Source organism: Haemorhous mexicanus, chromosome 5, assembly GCF_027477595.1.
Source record: "Haemorhous mexicanus isolate bHaeMex1 chromosome 5, bHaeMex1.pri, whole genome shotgun sequence".
In the NCBI taxonomy this organism is placed as follows: Eukaryota; Metazoa; Chordata; class Aves; order Passeriformes; family Fringillidae; genus Haemorhous; species Haemorhous mexicanus.
In genome coordinates this window covers 14457908-14477758 of record NC_082345.1, presented here as the reverse complement: position 1 = coordinate 14477758, position 19851 = coordinate 14457908, and positions in this window count along the sequence as shown.

Genomic DNA, 19851 nt, shown 5'->3' with positions numbered 1-19851 from the left:
TGGCTTGGTTTTAGTTCTCTCTCTTCTTTTTTTTTTTCCTGTACACTGCTGAAAGCAAAATTTATTTGCACATAGGGAAAGCTCAGCAAATAGTTAAATATATTCACCCTAAAGAGCCACATGTAAGAATCATGCATGCAGAAACGGGTAATTGTCACATGGAAATAGCTGACCAACCACAAGTCCCAAAATAGCAAATACCCACTGAAACGGTTGTACCACTGGAATATGTTTGCATAAATTATTCACAGAATAATTCTGAATACTGAATGTGTATGATGTTAAGGCAGTCTGGTAAAGTCTGCACAGATGCATTTTTCTTTTTTGTACAGATTTTTATCACATCATGATAAGATCAGTCCTGTGGTGTGCTCATTTCTCTCTCCTCACAGTTTTGCAGACAAAAGGTGTAACTGAGTGTCCCTGTCCCTCAGCACCCTTTGTAAGTCAGAGTCTGATCAACTCTGGACACGAAGAGCATTAAGGTTAATAGGAGCAAAGTGGTTAAATCAGGATTTCTTCATTAGAACAACTGCCTGTCTGCTCTTAGCAGATTCTATTTGCTTGATGCTGAAAATTCTTGCAAAAATGAACTCTAAGAACTGACTTGTTTTATTTGCTACCATTGGACTGTGCTATCCTTTTGGGTACCTGGATCCTATGCTGACCAGTCTGTATCCATCTGTCACTTGCCCAAAAACAACACACGTCTGTAAGGTGAGATAAAGTACCAAAGGTCCTTTAAGAGGCAGTTTGACAGCACTCTATTTATTTCCTGTGATTGATTCAGCACAATGCAAAGGAACATTTTCAGTTCTTTCCTAGACTGAAGGTACACAAGAAAAATAAATATTCCTTTCTTAAAATTCATGGAAGATGAAGTTGAGGATCCTCTTGGTTCATCGTGACCAGGAAGTTAATTCTATTCTGACAAGTGCATTAATTTAAGTCAATGCATCTTGGGTGGAAGAGGCATGAATCAACCTTTTTTTTTTTTTTTAATATTCATTAGAAAAACCCCCAAAATATATAGGGGGAAAGATAAACCACTTTTCCTCAACTGATTCTCCACCAGCGAGTAAAGAAAAAGAAGTGTTCTGCACACTGTTGTAAATTTTCATACTAATGATGTTCCCTGAAGTACTCATGCACCATGAAATGAAAAGAAACAATAGAGGTTTGTGCCAAAAAATTAACATCTGACAGGTAGAAGAAGACAACCACAGAAGGAAAAGGTGGCAAAAAGCAGAGGTCAAATGAATAGAACAGCCGACACATTCTGAGGTGTTTCAGAGGCAGAAGCTCTCTATCAGTTAAGCTCCAAGAGTAGCTTGTGGCCATGTGCAATCCTTATTTTCACCTCTGAACTCTCCAGTGTCTCAGGATACTCTTCATGGCACAATATCAGGCCACACAGAGACCCTGAATGAACTTGCTCAAAGAACTAAAGTAACTAAAGCCCTTCTGAGAAGTGCATTAAGAACAAGAACATCACTTTATCCTGAGCCTAGTTCTGAGAGGATGATTGAATATAAATCTCTCAAGCTCTAGCAAAAATGTAGCCTTGGCTTCTTGTGTGCCTTCTGCAAGGTACAGTATTTTCCCATCTAGACAAATTCTTAATTGCCATGACTGATGCTGAATGTTTCTTTTGTATGGCTCATTTACAGGCCTAGTGATGAAGGTATTATTTTCCCAATTGTCATGGGAAAAGAAATATAAATAGTAATAAAATCCTTAAAGAGTTGGTGGATTCACAGAAGTCAATAATAAAATTTACCACTGATCTGAATATTACAAAAAGTTTATCTTTACAGTCAAAAATATCCTTTCAAACGAGATGGAAAGGTCAAATTAGCATCTGGAATTATTTAGCTCTACCTGCAGTAAATTATGACTTCTGTAGCTATTAGGTATAAGAACTTCACAACTGTTAGTACATTTATCAAGTAGATGAATCATCCCATCTCCATTTTTCAGGTACAAATTCAAAGGCCCCACAGAGAATGTCAAGGTACTTAGCATCTAACCTTAACCAATTTCCATGGAAAAAAAAGGGGCATTATACCTTGAAGAATCTGACACAAAATTATTTCCCTCAGGTCTTATAAGTAATCAGCTGCAGAAGAGAAAACCAAATCCAATTTTCCAAGTTCAAGGCTGGCAACCTAATCTCTGGACAGGTTCCCTCTCCTGTGTGTTAAAACAGCAGCCTGGAAAAGAAGCCACGTTCTGCCCCTTGGTTGAGTCTTTGACCTCGTCATAACACAAAAGATCCATGGGACTTCTTGGGGCAAGCTATGAGAAGAGGATATGCTATAGATATATATTTCTATATGAAGTAAATATTTTTTGTAGGATCTTATTGCTCAGACTCACTTGTATGGGTATTCACTGCTACAACAAATATCACTAATTCACCGTGTTTGGTTTGGCTTTGGTGTGTCTGAAATCTTTTTCCCCATACAAGTGTCAGGGATCTCAGTTCTAGCACAGCCCTGCCAGAAGCCACAGCGGTGACTCCTCAAGGTGAGCCAGAGCAACCCTTTCACACAGCAGCAGTCTCACATGCTTTGCCCTAATGCTGCTAAGAAAACATGCTGAGTACCCCACGGGAGGAGGGTCTGCATCAGAGCAGCAACCTTCCTGAGCAGACAAGACCTGCAAACTCAGGGACAGATTCATCATAGCCTTTCTGACATGTCTGTGTTCTCAGGAACTTCAGGGGCCCCAGAAGACTTTTGTTGTAACCCACAACCAAGACATAAGCAGAAAAAAACATTTCAAGGTGACACTTGAAATGTTTTCTAGGCCTTCTGCCCCACTCTGTTGGCTTACTTGGGAAAGTGGTGTAAAGCACAGAGGCAGGAAGGGCTCCTGTAATCCCTGGGATTTAAATGTAAAAATCCAATCCTGGTTAGCTCTGCCTTCTTCCTCTCTAAAGAAAATGTATGAGCCTGGATTTGTGGGCTCTAGGAATAAGTTCTTTAAATTAGTAAATCCTGATTATTCAATGTGGGAAAGAAATCTGTTCCTCGGTGAGTTGAGGACTATTGAATAAATTCCACAGTCAAACACAATCCTTAATCTTAATCCTTAGTTTCCTGATCCTCACCACAACAGCAGATTAAATTCTAATCAGTTTATTTTCAATTTAATTGTTCTCACATGAAAGATGCAAAATCTGAAAGATTGCTTGACAATGGGTTCAGAAATTACTTAAAAAAGGGCTTGATGCCAAGACCACCGAAATCAAAATTTTTAATGAGTTTGGATCAGTCACTGCATAACACAAATTTTGTACAAATATCTGAACACATTTTGTTATACAGGAAGAGTCTAGAAAAGCTCCCATCTCCCTATACAATTGCTGCCTTAAGTTCATCCATTGTTTCTTAAAAATAATTTCAAAGATGTTTTATTTGGGAATTATTTTATCAGCATGTTTGGTACATAGTATGCTTCTCCTATCTCTCTGTTTCAATTACTACTAGTATTATTAATACTAAATAAAAATTAGTTGCTATGGAGATATTTAAGTCTGCAAATAAAATATTGTGACTGAGCTTCTGAAGCAAATAAATAGTAAGTACCAGGAACAGATTAATGCTAAACTGAGTTTCTTTCCATGAAAATTGTGTAATCAGGAAAAAAAAAAAAAAATAAAAAAAACCAAAACACAGACAAAAAAACCCCCAACCCCAAAACAACTAAATCACTCTATATTCAGTTCTTTCTGATGGTCTCTGGGAGACACCATATTTGGTAGAATGTTGTACTTAAATCTGAATATTTATTAAATGACATGATAGGTCTCCCAAGGGCAGGGCAATAATGCATTGCCACACCACATGGCTGGCAGCCACACCAGTCAAAAACAAGCACTAAATGTGCTGCATGTACACACAACTGTCTGTACCAGTTTATTTGAAATAGGCTTGCAAAGTTGGAGGCAAAGCTTAGCACTGATGCAAATGTGATTTTCAGCATGGGAAAAAAGTTTTTTACCTTGAGCTGGGAATACAACTGTACCAAGCCAACGAGAGTATTTTGCTTAGAGTAAATTTGGGATTCCTTTATGGTGAAGAAAGCCTGCTAGCAGAAACTGCTTATCATCTAGGAAGAAGCTAGGGGTTTTGGGCATGGCTATGTGAAACTAAGTATTTCTGAAAGTCAGATGGCAGATGGGAGGCAAACCCTTGGGAAAAGATTGAAATCAGCATTTTGATTAAACTACATTTAAACAAAGCCACAGAGACTAAATTAGGTGTAAACATTATATCCAGAAAGGATCCCAGGCAACAAATTTGCTTAAACATTTTTTTCCCTGCATAGAGGAATTCCTCTTTAAGTTCATTAAAGTATGGGTGGATAAAAGAAGAGTTTTCTTCTTAGCTCTGTCTCTAAATTCATTGTAATTGCATCACTGACATTTATGCCATGCAAACAAATTCTCATTTACATTTGCTTTCATCTTTACTTCTGTTAAATGTGATTTCAAGAGAGCTAGAAAGCAATCAGGCTTGGGTGTAGTAAGCCTTAAAACTCTGTGTGCTGGCTGGTGTGATGCCATTCCCAGGTTCTCAGGAAGAAAAGCTGTGCTCTTCTGGAAATCAGAAGGGTCAGGGCTGGTCCCAGCCACTCATGGTGTCTGCACAACAGCAAAGTCCTTCCCCAGCAGCAGGACACTGGTGAGGACTGCCAGCACACTGCAGCCTCAGAGTGATTTTGTGACAGTGCCCCCCTTCCCCACAAGGTTTAGGAAGAAACTCATCCACACAAACACCCTCTACAAAGTTGTTAGGCATCTGTCATTCCCTTCCCTTCTTTCCCAAATTTCATAATTGCTGTTAATGGAACCAAGTACAATTGCCCTCCATCACAGGTGGTTATGGTTAGAGTCTCATTTGCTGGTGCTTCTAGAGCAATTCCTGATCTGCTAATTAAATTGTCCTGTCAGAAATTAACGAAAACAGAGAAGCAGTTTTCCAGTAATAAAGTCAACAGCTGAGAAAGAAAACTGCTAAGGAGATCTGAGATTTTGAATCCCAGGGTAATAGTGATGACCTTTATAGGCAAAACACTGAAGAGGTGCCTGTGGAAAGAGTCCTTTTCTTTCTCCATAGTCTGATGCATCACTTCAAGCTTAAGACTGTTTTGATTTTACAGATCATGTGCATGATGTAAGACTGTCATAGCCCTGATTTTTCAATTTCAGCTAAACTCAGAGTCTCCTGGATTTGCTTTCAGGACAAAAGCAGTGCTACAATACTCCAGAAGATGAAATTCCTTCTCCTTCAACCCTGCCATCTAGCCTTGCTTAGCAAGTTGTGCTTTTCACTGAGCTTTTCTTTCACCAATGGTTTTCAAACCATACATCCAAGAGCAGGTTAGGTGGATGTTGGATAGCATCTGTTTAAAGCCTCCAGCATCCTAGGCATACTCCCATTACCAGTATTTAATAGTTGCAAAATCTCATTCAAAACTGAGCATTCTTCAGTACAGTAGCAAGCCATGTTTTACATGGATTCAGCTGGAAAACCCCTGAAGAATAACTCCTGAGACTTCTAAAAGCCTATCCAAAGCATAGGAAACCACATCAGTGAATGAGAAAAACTCTACCATGCCCTAACATGGGCAATGCACAACCATGATTTGCAACCAGTCTGAAGGTATGACCTTGGGGCTTGAAGCTGAGGAAGAAGTTTCTACATTGAAGTGTAACAGCGTAAACATTTGCTTTCTACTCCAAGGGTGCAAGAGTACCATCTGATGGTGTGATCCCATCTGAATTGTCAGCTCATCTGAATTTAGCTGCCTAAAAGCAAAACTTAAACTTAGTGTCTAAGTCCAAGTCTCTTTCCTGGTGTCTGCACACTGACAAAAACATTTTGGGGGAGTGATTCAATCCATCTATTTGGAACACCTAGAAATGATACCTTAACTTTTGGTAGCTAGAGGTGGGTCTGGAACAATGGCAAATCTTCATCAGGTTTAATCAGGGCAACTTTTGAAGTCTATGCAGGATAGTACACAACTGCCAGTCTCCAGTAGCACTGACAGGTTTTAGTCACCCTGACCATCTTTTTTTCTTCTCTGGCACATATGGCCATTGTGATTTAGCTGTGAGCCCTGAGACTGAGATCAATAACCAGGTACCAAGCAGCATTAGCAAGACTTGACCCAGCAACTTATATAATTTTATCCTACTTCTCTTCTATTTGGCACTCATTAGACCACAAGTAGAGTATCATGTCCAGTTTTGGAATCTCCAGTAGAAGACAGATGTTGTCAAACTGGAATGAGACCAGGAGAAGACCAGTAACATGGGACCACTGGAGTGCTGGCTCACACAAGTGTAAGAAGTGAGACACTGGGCTTGTTCAGCCATAAGAGGAGGAAAACAGGGATCTCAGGAGAGATCTTATGGCTGTCTTCAACAAACTGATGGTAGCTTTCAGAGCAGGCAGAGAAACCTGCTTGGACATACTCAGCAAAAGCACAAGAGGCAAAACAGTGCTACAGGCAACAGACAGACACAAGTTGTAACAAGAGAAATTCCAGTTGGATCTTAACAAACACTTTTCCCCATCAGATGTGGTCACCTGTTGGCAAAGTTACTGAGAGAAGCTGCAAAATCAATGTCTTTGAGCTTAGGGCTCAGCAGGACAAGACCATGACAACCTGACCCAGCTCATCATGCCATTGGCAGGAGGTAGAGCTGGATGAAACCAGAAGGTTCCTTCCACAAGTGTCTGTGCAACTCAGGGCTCACTCAGCTTCCACTAAGTCCAATTCAGACCTCTACCAACCTCAGTGTGGCTTTTCTATCCATTCTATTTCACTACCACTGGAAAATGAGGATAAAATCCACGCTTGAAATGGAAAACAAGTTTGATACATGTATTATAAAAATATTCAGAAAGGATGAAACATGTTACTTAAAAATTTCCCAACACAATTATTTATTTGTTAGTTCAATTCTAGATGTGTTGAAACCCCTGACCTTTCTCATCCCTATTAGTATATTCATTTGTGGAAGTAAAATTATTAATTTTTAAGATTGAGTGCCCAGATTCTCCAACACATGCAAATAATAAGTGAAAACTGAAGTGCTCAAACTTTTGTTGTTTGTAAGGGCTTTTACAGCTCACCAATCTAGAAAATGAACAAAACTCAAAGGTGCAAAAAAGCAACTGGTCACCCATAATGACAAGTCTGAAAGAAGGTGGAGAACTTAAAGGCAGCTTTCCTCTCTACAGCGGTTCCCAGCAAAGGCAGTCAGGAGAGGGGAGGAAATCTCATAGAATCTATTTTGCATTCAAAAAAGGCATACAGCAGAATTACTGAATGAGTAGGGAGAGGGAAAGGGAAGTGAAAAGGCTGGACAGTGTTCAAGGCAGTAATGGTTGTGAATGCTAATGCCCTTTCTGCAATTCCCAACTCAGCCAATTTAACGTGATGACAAACAGAAATAAAGCACAACCCTGCATCACACTCCTACCATAACATTATGACACTGCACACTACAATTTAAAGATAATTAAATTCATCTTCAGATTTTGCCCTTGCATCTGGCTGTAAAGTATGCCAAGAAGATAAGGAAATTCTGCACCAAATCAGAATTAGAGATTCTCAGTAGTTTCCCTCTAAGGGTGTGGCAAAATTTTCCTTCTACACAAGTACATGTTTTTAGGTTTAGCATTTTTGAATACATGGCTTTCTTTGTGTCCTTTATTGCAGTACTCCTTTCATTAATTGAAGAAGAATATTTATATATTCTGTGTGGCAGTTGCTGAGGTTATGGAATATGCTCCATATAGAATCTGAATCCCACCATCACAAAGGGCGAAGATTTATGCTACAAATATTTTTGTCCCCATTTTCCTTGCTTTGCCAAGAACCAGTACTTGCTACTCTCTAGTGGGATAAATACTTCTTTGTTCAGAGCACAGGACAGTCCTATGGCACGTGAGCAACATTCAAGGCTTGTTTAAATTCCACCGACTTAGGACAGTGCTATCAGTTCCTGAAATCAGAGAGACTCAAAGCTCTCTGAGTTTTGTCAGAAATATTCCTTCCTAAGCAAGTTTGAGTAAAAACTGGCTGTTTCACAGAAGATTCTATGAAGAGCTTAGTTAAAGAGACTCTTTTGTATGTCCATGGATAAGATGCTTGCTTCCTAGGACTACATGAATGGGAGAATGCACACAGTTTCCAAATCAGGACCAAGACTCAGGTAAGGCTGTTTAACTTCCAGTTTTCTAGAACGTATCAGCTTGTTTTCTCCTTTTATGCATAATTTTCCAGCTTAGATGGATTGATGTTTTTGATGTATTTTCTTGGGAAGAAAAAGCCCCCAAAACCTACATTGGAACCAGCTTCTAATGTTAATTTTTTTATCACTATCCAAAACATTTTGAAGATGAACTTCTCAATTATCACTTTCACTACCATTGAAGACAGGTAATGTATCTTGGTGGCTAAAACAGGCTGAAATTTCTGCTGTCGTCTCTTTGCTTTTATGGCCTAGCTATGCCAGAGTGAAAACTAATTGCAGATTTTTCTAAACCTGCAGTGGCTATGCTTTCAAACTGTCCTGGTTTTGCCCGGGATAGAGTAGCCCTGCTTTCCTGGAGGTGCCTGAACATCCACCTGCCCATGGGAAGTGGCGAATGAATAAATTCCTTGTTTTACTTTGTTTGTGTGCATGGCTTTTGCTTTATCTATTAAACTCTCTTTATTTTGGGCCATTGTTTTGCTTACTCTTCTGATTCTCATCCCACAATGGGGGAAGTGAGCAAGTGGATGTGTGGGGCTCAGCTACTGGCTGGAGTTAAATCCAAGCACAAACACGGAGTACCCGTAGTGTTTGAAAGCTCTGCAAACATCACCTTTTCCATTCACACAGCTGAAAGAACATGAGTAATACTGCAACACAGGGGTATCAATGTAGTAAATCTCAATTCCAGACTGCATTGGAGGATGCAGAGGGCAAGTCTATTTCAAAGCAGAACAGACTTCACCCACTGACACTGTTGTACTTACAAGGACTAAGATGCACAGGCCCAAGTTTGGCATTTGAGCACCAGGCTCAGATGTCTTCAAGGTATATGGCCATGATTACTTGTGGTGTAGGAGGACAAAGTGTACAGTTATCAAATCCTCACCACTTCTTCAGGGCTCTTTGCAAGTTATTTTTGGATATATGGCCACTTCAGGAATAGCAATTGTGATTCTCCCTCTCTTCTCTGTGTCTCACTTTGGCTAGTCAATATTATTTCCTCACTGTTCCTTCTCCTTAAAGGGGTGCCTTAACTCCAGTTTTTTAATCTTCTCATATCTCTTCATGGCTGCAGACTGGCCTTGTTTTTTGGCTGACCCTTGTTTTCTTAATTGGGGTGTCCCTGACAAAACCTTATGGCTGGGTTGGGACCTTGACCTGCTAATCGAGGTGCTCTCAGCACACCTCTTATGAATCCTTCACTTTTTTTGTTTCTGGATGACCCTGAAATAGAGATTTTTGGAGTTCACTTGAGATAGCAATATGAATTAAGCATTTAGATTTTACCTTGTAGAATTATGTGTTGAATTTTAACCTTTTACTTAAGAAACCTCTGCCATGGCACAAAGTGCATAGGAAAATGCAAATTTCTGAAGCTTCTTGCATAAATAACAATACTGGGAGAAGACCAAGGGATGCAAGAAACCCAGATAAAGGGGCTCCTCTGTCTCCAAGCTCATCAAGACTGACAGACATACTCAGATAAGCACCAAGGGACCAAAGTGCATGCACAAAGGAAAAAAGTTCAAAAGTTCAATCATGAAGACGACCACAATCTTCACCCTCAGAGACCACCAAGAGACCCCCAATGAGACCACCACTGCAAACAATGCATGCCCAGAAGGGCGTGGATCTAATTACCATGTGAAGTGAGGACAGGTGGGGCCAGGGGTTGACTATGCACAGAAAGATTGGGCAATAATTCATATGGAACACCTTTGTGAATAAAGATGTGGGTCAGGCCAGGGCTCAGGGCACAAGTTTTCATGAGAGCTATCTCACTTGTGCCAGGTGCTGACAATACATACCCACTTGATAACTACATCTGGTTGTGGAGTCCATTTATTCTGCTAATTGCTTCAACCCCACACTCAGACATCCCCATGTAGGCTACCGTGGCCCTTGGGCCACCAACAGACCCTGTCACCTCTTCCCTTAGGCAATCCCTGACACAAGGCACCTGTAGTCTTGGATCAGACTGAGTGGAAACAGCTAAATTGTGAGAAGTTGTGAGCCCAAGCATCCCTCACCTCACCCTTGGCATCGCCACCTGCCCACACACCCTGCTAAGCCTTGTCACCATGGCCATGAGGTGCTGGCCCTCACCCTCCCAAGGTCATTAATATTTGCTACAGGTCCCCATACCCTGCTCATGTTAATTAAAAATACAATAAAAATATCATGGTAACAAAATGAATGCAGCTGTTCTGACATCACTTTTTGTTCTCAACTCTGCTCATAGTACCCAGCAATTAGTGTTACTTCTTGTGTGACTTTGCTTTCCACATTCAGCACTCAAAGGTAGTTTGATTGTAAGTCTTTAAATTCATTTTCATATACACAAATAAATTATTTTTGATTCAAAGAAATTTAATCTAGTCTAGCCTCAAGCACTGGAAAATAGATTCCAACCTTTTTCTATACCAAATTACTAAATTATTTTGATTAATGTAACAGATTATGTTTAAAAATATTTTCAGCAATAAAATCACATTTTTATTATTAAAACATGCTCCCACTTCTGTAAGAACTTCAGCATTATCTCACCAATATAATTTAAGGGCTTGTAGGAAGGCTTCTTAAAGTAGACAACTCCAACTGAATGCACTTTTCAACAACAAATAAAGCTTTACATGTTGTTTTTCACTGAGCATTTTAAACCTCAAAAAATTTTTGTTGCCATACTGAATCTCACTAAATCCCCTATACCTACTTTTCAACCATTAGGGTTCCATAAAGCTGTGGAAATTTTAGGCAGTTAGTCTTCATCACAAAGCTTGAGGAAAACCCTTCAGTGATTAATTTCTTACTACAGATTGCTTTCACTGTTGTTACTGTTCATTTTACTAGGATAAACTTTGCATGTTGAATTTAATGCCATGGATTTAGTCTCTTTGACAAAAAAAAAAAAAAAGTTTTATTTTAATCTTGTTTTGGGGATGGTTTCTCCATGATCTGGGACTAGAATTTGATTATAACTTCACATAGGAAATGACTCCGCCATACAGAAGGCTTTTAAGCTGTGGCATTCCTGTCACTTCCAACATAAAAGACATTCACATATCTGGCAACTATTAACTTGGTGGTTGACATGCTTCTCCTTGCACTGATTTATCATCACAATTTAGGACCATGTGAAATGCACAGCCTCTTTGAAATTTCTAGATTGGGATCCATGAAATTTGACAAAAACAAATGCACAAACAACTCCCCCACCCTGCAAAAAATGAACCACAAAAGGTAAAAGACATACTATTCTTTACCTGCCATAAGATTCTTTACGGTTGAATGATCAGACAGAGCTCATTTCCTCTTCTCTTTTCCCATATTTTCCTCTTTTCTTAAAATAACAGCTAAGGACTCCAAGGTGGTAAAAAACCTGAGCTAAATACTAGAAAAGAGACAACACGCTAATTTAAACCTATAGGGATACTTACAAAATATAACATGAACCTTGCATGTAATTCTCATATCAAACTTGCTATTCTCCTCAGATAGAGATGTCATCTCTAAATAAAATCAAATGAAATTGTGTATTCTGCAGCCACAATTAACCACCTCATACTACTCACACTACATACCAGGTGCACAAACCCAAGCTCCATCCTGTAAGTTTGATTTCACTGTCACAGTTTCTATTAAAAAAGTGATTAAATGGATTTAAAATCATTGACATTCCTCTGAATACCGAGGAACTGATGAAAGAAAAAACACTTTATATATGAACACTCAGATGAACTTGCAAGAACACTCAGGTATGTTTGATTAAAATTGACATACACAAGTATGTACAAATGCTTATACATCCAGCTTGGTTCTAAGATCAAACATATATTCACATCTCAGGTGAAACTCAATCATCTCAATGGCTGGTTTAGAACAATCACAAAATTAAGCAAAGACAGATTTTCACAGGTACTTTATATGCTCCCTAAAAGAGCATATGATTATGAGTACACAGGTACTCTAATTTTAAATATGCACACATATATCAATAGTGTCTAAACAGGATTTGTACATTATTTTCTCCTTCCTACCTCACATGTTTCTGGAAGCAGTTTTACCTGGAAATAATTTCTCTTGAACTGCAGTAATTTATATTAAATATTTGTTCTGTGTCCACCACTGATCCAGAGGGTTCAGATACGTCACATTGCAGTAAGCTCTTTAGTAAATCTTTTTTTCTAAGCAATAATTCTGCTTTATCCATTAGCTCATTCACATTGATTATAAGCTGATTTTCTTCCTTCTCAATTTGACAAGCTTGTGTGCTTTTTTCTTCTGTTCATTTACTCTATTTTTATGAGCTTATGCTGCTTTTCTTTTCATTTTGGGTTCTCTTCAGTGGTTTTATTTAAGGTGATGATCTCAAAGGCATTATATATATTTTAAAGCCAAATTAATACAGGACTGAGCCTTTTGCTCCTACGTTACTCAAATACTTCATTACATGTGAACAATTTTCCTGATTCTTAACCTGAATTGTTTCAGTTATTAAATGAACAACTGAATGTTTCTGAAGTGTTGTCTCCCTTTGTGGACAAATCCTAAAGAACCAGTTTTCAATTATTCATTAAAATATGTTTCTTTTAGAAAAATATGAAAAATCTGAGTATATGTATTTATCTTCTGTTGTGGCTTTCTCATGGATTTATTCACATTGTTATGTTATATGCAAAATGTCCTTTATATTGCGCGTCATTCAAATATCTTCACCTGGTTCTGATTTTTTTCATGATGTTTACTTAGTATTTTCTGAATTTTCTTTTTTCCTTAGATTGTCTTTTACCAATGAAAACTACATTTATGTGGGGTTTTAAGCCTTTCTACAATAAGATGCAATTTCTCATCTATTTATACAAACAGATTAATAACCCAAACAGCCATCAACTCAGGTTAAATGAGTGGCAAGTAAAACATCCAAAAATCACTTTTATTCTATTTGGGCTCCTCTTGTCAGAGGCAATGAAGAAGACCAAGAGCAGACACAAGAAATGATTATGTGTACATCACAGCACCAAACTGATTTGTTTTTCAATTGAACATCTTTTAGACAGAAGGCAGATTAATCAAGTGAGATATCTTTAAAAATTTTTTCTGGTTTTACCTTATCTCTGCTAATACATTTCCCCCAAAAAGGCCATGCCAATTCCACAAGATACAAATCTAGACAACACACTACAAAATAAAATTAAGCACAAGGGAGGTAGTAGAGACTGTGACCTGAAGGGTTCACTTCAACAAAACAAAAATTTCACTTCTCTTCATTGCTCTGCATTCCTCTGTGCTAAATAATTAGGAACTACCAAGAGATTGTTTGTACTTCTTCCTATTTCTGCTCCAGGAAAAGAGGAAAGAGGAAAAATCCACGCTGTTGAAAAGAAGCCAGGCTTCTTTTAACAAAATACTTCAGAACATGCTTAAAGTTAAGTCCACATGTGACTCACCTTCACTACACACAAGAATCATTGGATAAAACACTGTGATCTGATACACACTCTCCCCTGCACTTCAGTAACTGTGAAGATTTCCCTTGATCCTTGTCAGCAGCATCCATAATTCTTACACATGAGCATCGTTGACCTACTTTCCAAGATCTTCAGACGTCACCATTGGTTATTTTTAGCACTCCACTGACTCATTTGATGTCTCAGTGCATAGAGGGCTACCCACTGAGAAGATTTACCTCTCTCCATAATCTTACCAGCACATTGTCACCAGCTTGAGACCACAGATGTGGAAAGTGTCCTGCAAGTCTGGACTAAGCGAGAAATTTCTCACATGACCTACTACAAACCACAGTGATGACCCTCTGGAAATTTGGGGTCAAGTTGCCAGCACTCATGGCTAATCTCTGCATGCTCACAGAGCAGCTAACAGACATGTGGAAATTATAGTTTTTGTTTTCTTTCTTCATTGGCAGCTTCCCTTCATGACATTTATTTAATTTTGTTTTAGCAGAAATTAAGACATCAGATTCTTGAGACTGCCAAGACAAGTCTGTGCAGGAGGCCTTCTACTGACTTCTCCCAAAGGAGATACTTTCAGCATGACCCACAGTGGAATATAAGAGCAGCAGTGCAGTTACTCCACAGGACAGAAAGATATTAGCAATTAATGCAGCACAGCAAACCTTAGAAATGGCCATTTAGGGGGTAAAAAGCAAGAATTGTATTAGTCTGCAGAGTCACATAGGAAATGCAAGGCACTAGCAGCTGCATTACTTGCTTAGGACAGCAAACACTGCCTGGGACTAGGAACTTTCAGCCTCAGGGGCAGCACGACCTGAAGGCCCAGCCCAAGGATGCTCTCCCTGGCTGAGAACACCACATATAGACAATAGCACAATAAGAGATTTGTCTAAGGAGACCAAAGATATATAACCATGGCCCTGGCATCTGATGGGCACCTCACCCTGTTGTCAGGCTCCTTCATGCACTGGGCTGCAGCTCCACTTTGCACAGAGATCATATGAGAAAATAAATTCACTGATTAGTTTAATCCTGAGTATGCTTTTGTCTCTCCTCAATAAAAGGGAAAAACAGGTCAACCCCCACCCACACTAGTACCTCCACAGGATCAGAGCTGTTTTTCTGGTCAGTACCTAAGACATCTGCCCCACCAGAATTAGAGGAAGAATGTCAGTCTGTCAGCATTGGGAGGAGGGCTGTCTTACCCACTCCGCAACCTCCTGCATGGAGATAATGCTGTACTATTCATTATGGAAAGGCAATTATACCTTCCATCAGTAGAAGTCATTGCAGAAGCTACTGGATTTTGGTAGCCAGATGTTCTTAAGTCCAGGATGATGGCAATCAATATAATAATTGTTTCTGCTTTATTACCTAAGGGAAGTCTGCATTTCTACTGCAGGATGGATACAGACTTGTAGATACTCATCTTTCAAACTTGGAAATGTTAAAGGTGTCTGCAATTTGGCAACCCAAGAAATTTATTGTGGGAAGTTAGATTCTGTAGAAATCTTTCCTGAGATGCTATCCACTCCAGTTGTTCTGCATTTTGATTTTAAACTTTATTTATTTGGCAAGAAGGAAAAAGCCTCAATCATACTTCACATGCTTACTGCTAAAAGTTTAAAAAGTATAAACCAGAAGACAAAAAACTTGTCCTCTTTCACATAGCAGCTAGGACAATTTATTGCATTTAGTCCCTGGTAGCATCCTCTAAATTAAAAAGAAATTAAAAAAAATAGAAAAATAATAAAAAAAAAAAGGCAGAGAGATTTACTGATATGATTAGGTGCAACTGCTTTTCTCAGATGGCCAGCTCAAAAAAAATAAAAATGTCACAATATGGGTTTGGCTTGCATATCTGTTAGCACTTCTCTGATCTCAGCAAAGCCAATTATTTCAGAATAATGTACAAACTCTTTGGAAACTTGAAGTGTAAGCAATAGCTGTGAAGCTCTGGAGAAAAGAAAAAGCAAGTCAATGCCTTTCCTAACAATGATGGGAGAGCTATGAGTCACATTTCTTCAGAAAGCCCTGGTGCCAGTCTGGTGTCACCAAAGGACATAAACTGAAGGAGTATTCTCCACCTACAAGCTCAGGTCTGCTCTCAGTTGACTACAGGTCATTGCCAAAATCTGAAGAGGACAAAATGCCATGGATCAATACCATCAAAAACTCTGCAGCATATGCAAAAAGCTCACATTTTTTGATGTCACTGTTTTGAAATAAAAGGACAGCAAGGAGCCTGATGAAGAACAAGAGAAAAATTTTGAAGAAGTCACCTGGCTCCACATGGGATAACAGTGTTATACTGCAAGGCAGAATATATCTTTTGCTGAAATAAAAACAAGCACCTTAAAAATTACCCAAAGGACTCATGAAATGCTGGGTAAGTAAAGGATGCCACATGCAGAGGGGTAATACAAATTGTTCCAGTAATGAAGATGGACAGAAAAATCCCTGGTTTTGCCGGTAAAGGGGCTGTGGTTCTACCAGATGGCTGATGCCATTCTCAGTTGATGGGAAACTCTGCCTTCAGGCTTCTTCTCCACAAATTGGTAAGCAGGCTGTGAAATCAAATTAAGTATCTAGTTCGGCTTTAATTGCAACTCTTCCTGAGCAACTGCTTCATTACTTACCTAATTACTGCTGAACTTTTCTGTTATGCTTTTTAATTATATGAGTAAGTGCAAGGTGCAGCACTTCAGCCAGGAAAGGAAGATTCATTATCTAAAATTTTAACAGACAAAACCAACATTTACATATTTTACCTTTCAGCAAGTGGTTTTTTATTATCCACAGAAAATCTCTTGTAACAGCAAACCAAGACTGAGACTACATTATGCCACAGAGTTTGCAGTACTACAGGCAAATCCCTCTGCTTTGAGCTAGCAAGCAGCCAGTTGAGGAAACACTTTCTCAAATAATGTAAAACTGGTTTACAACAGAAAAAGAATAGTTAGGGTGAATTCAGATACTTTTGTCATGAGGAACATGCTAATTGCTATGAAGCTACTGCAGAATTCAGTGCCTCCAAGGAGGCATCTCAACTAGTCACAACAATTAATGAAGCCTTTAAACTATGCTAGGTGTTAGGCTGTGCAATGCAAGGCTCATTTCCATGAACACAAAAGGAGCACCGAGGAAACCTCAGCAACCTGATAACAGAAAGAGAAACCCCAGCTCTGGTCCCTTTCGGGCTGCTTCAAGGGAGCCTCAACCCCAGTGGCTGAGAGGACAACCTGCACCAGGCAGGAGTGGGATACCACCTATGAAAGCATGAGGCTGTTATGGAACAGAGGGGAAGAGCATTCCAGGGATTTATGAAAGGATTTTAAATAGAGGAACTGAACGTGGAAGAAGGGAGGATGCAAGACATTTTGTAGAAAAATATGCTTTGTATAATAGAGGGATAGGAGGGGGAAAAGGGGGCCAGTCATGTGTAAGCAGGACTGGCATCTTGTCTGGCATCACTTCATCACATCTTCACCATGGCAGCACCTGCAACTGCAGCAAGCAAGGGTGCACTTGTCAGTGTGTGATTCTGGTGAGCATCAGGCCAGAGAGCCAGAGAGGAAGGTGAGTGGGCTGGGAGCCAGGGTGCACACAGCTGTGCTCCTGAGACAAACAGCAGGTTCAGGAAATCCAGACCTAAGGCTGGAGACAGATGAAAAATTGCCTGCACCTGGTGAGGTAACACAATGCTCTTTCTTCAAAAACCGCTGGCCTATGAAACTGCACAATGCTCATTCTGTAGGAAGAGGAACTGGAAAGCAACCACCTCAGCTGTGCCAACTTTCACCAGTCCACTGGGCAGTCGGGCATTGCTTTGGGGTCAACCACCAGGGACCACCAAAGAGACTGCCAGGACAGAAGAATGCATGCATAAGGGGAGAGGAAAATATGCTAATAATTTCAGGGAAATTATTATCATGCATGTGTTTATTCTGGGAAAATCAATGAATATGTATGTAAAACATAGTATATAAACAGGAGCTTTTCTGTATTCAGCACGCACTACATTTTGGAGGAGATATCCCCTCGTGCATGAGCAATGAGTGTTTCTGTCTGTGCTCACCCCTGAGACCCTGTGTGTACACGTGAATGTGTCACGTATAGATCTATTGGGAATACATGGCCAGCCCCATAGCTAGTCAGACCTTTGGGGATGGAGTTTTGGCAGCCTATTTCCTATTAGATAATTTAGGATTTAGGAACTCCTAGCAATAGGTTCAGCAATAACATATCTTGCAAATCCAAAAAGTTGGAAGGCAAACCCAGAGAAGATTTACTGATGTTGACAAAGTAACTGGTTGCCTTGGAATTGATTTGTGCTGAACAGCAATTGGTTTGTGCAAGGTTTTGTTCTGCAATGTTACTAAAACTTTTACAGGGAAAGAGTAGCTGTAAGCTGTGAAGCTTCAGCAAAGGGAATGAAATTATCAGCAAATCTTTCCCAAGCTAGGCAAACAAGCGAGCTTTTATGAGATCTTTCAGAAATCTCAGGAATTCAGATTCCATCTGGGATTCCTGTGAAAGTGAAATTGCAGGCAATGAATGCCATTATCTTCAGACAGCTGAGTTATTAGCAACCATAGAAAGTTTTTAATCCAGTCCTGAACTTCTGCAAAATACCAGGCAAGAATTTAGAACTGAACCTGAAATGTGAATCCAATACCCTTGGAATTCATAGCTGGAAAGCAATGACCTGACCATCACCACAGAAGTCCTGATAATTGTGAAATATGAACATGCCAATTCCTGCCAGATCAACAAATTAATAACTGACATCTATTACAGAACTGTAAAAAAAGTAGAAACTTATCCTATAGATCAATTATTAAAAAATTTAATGGTGGGTAACAAAGATGTGGAGAGAGAGGAAAAAATGAAAACTGTGATAGTGTTTCCATCTTAATGTCTTGCATGTGCCTTATAGAACAATGTGCTATAAAAGCAAGAAAGAATTGTTACTGATTGTAACAAAATTACAGTAGTGGGTCACCTGCTTTTTGGTTAGTATATACAGTTTGTGTATACAGTATAGTCACAAAGGGCTTCAAATTCTGATGCACCACCAGCCTTGCTGACTGTGCACAAAATATTCACATTAAGTTTAAGAAGAACAGATTCAGGCAGTATTTACCCAGACTTGTAGAGCTCTGGTGAGCAGGAACCACAGCATCCATATAGTAAGAGCTGCCCCTGGGCAACTTCGACAATGAACATAAAGTTGTTGTTAGGTCTGTTCTAATTTCAAAGAACTCATATTCTTATAATCAATAAATATCAATATTTAAGGTGTAAAAAAAATTCTAAACCAAACTAAAAACCCCCAACAAAACCCAAAAAACAAACAAACAAAAAACCCAACCAACACCCACAAAACCCCAAACAGAAAACCCCCCCAAAATAAAAAAAACAAACAAACCAAACATCCCCAAACCCAAACAAAAACCAACCAAATAAAACCACAAAAAACCTCAAACAAAACCAACCAAACCTAATATCCAACCAGCCAAAACACATACCCACACCAAAGAAACCCACCACAAAACAAAAATCAAGATCCCACTTGTATCAATTGAAGAATGTTATCATGGGGACTGTGACTACCATGCAGAAGACAATACTTAGCAATAGGTTCTCATACCTAAACTGAGTCCAGATGGAGATGTCTCTGGAAAGCTTAATCAGAATTTAGACACACTGACTCTGGCAAATGGGCTGAGCTGCAAATGAGCACAGACAGGATAGAGGCCAAAGGGATTTAACCCTTTCCCTACCTACAATTCTAATTTTTTTGTTTTGTTTTTTCAAGCAGCCACATGGGAGGAGCAGTAACCATTGCAGGGAGTAGTATCAGACAGATGCCAATGGCAGCTAGGACTCATCCCAATATGTCTGGGAGCAAGGAAGCAGAACAGCTTTTCAGTGCATGGGTCCCTTCCCAGAGGGGTGAAGGAAGAGGGGACACAAAGGGGCACAGATGGAAAGCACTGCAGTATCACTTCTCCAGGAGTGGAGCAGACATAGGGCATGATCACTGGGACCCCAAAGTCTAGCCCAAAGAAGGTACACTGTAAAGGTTTGGGA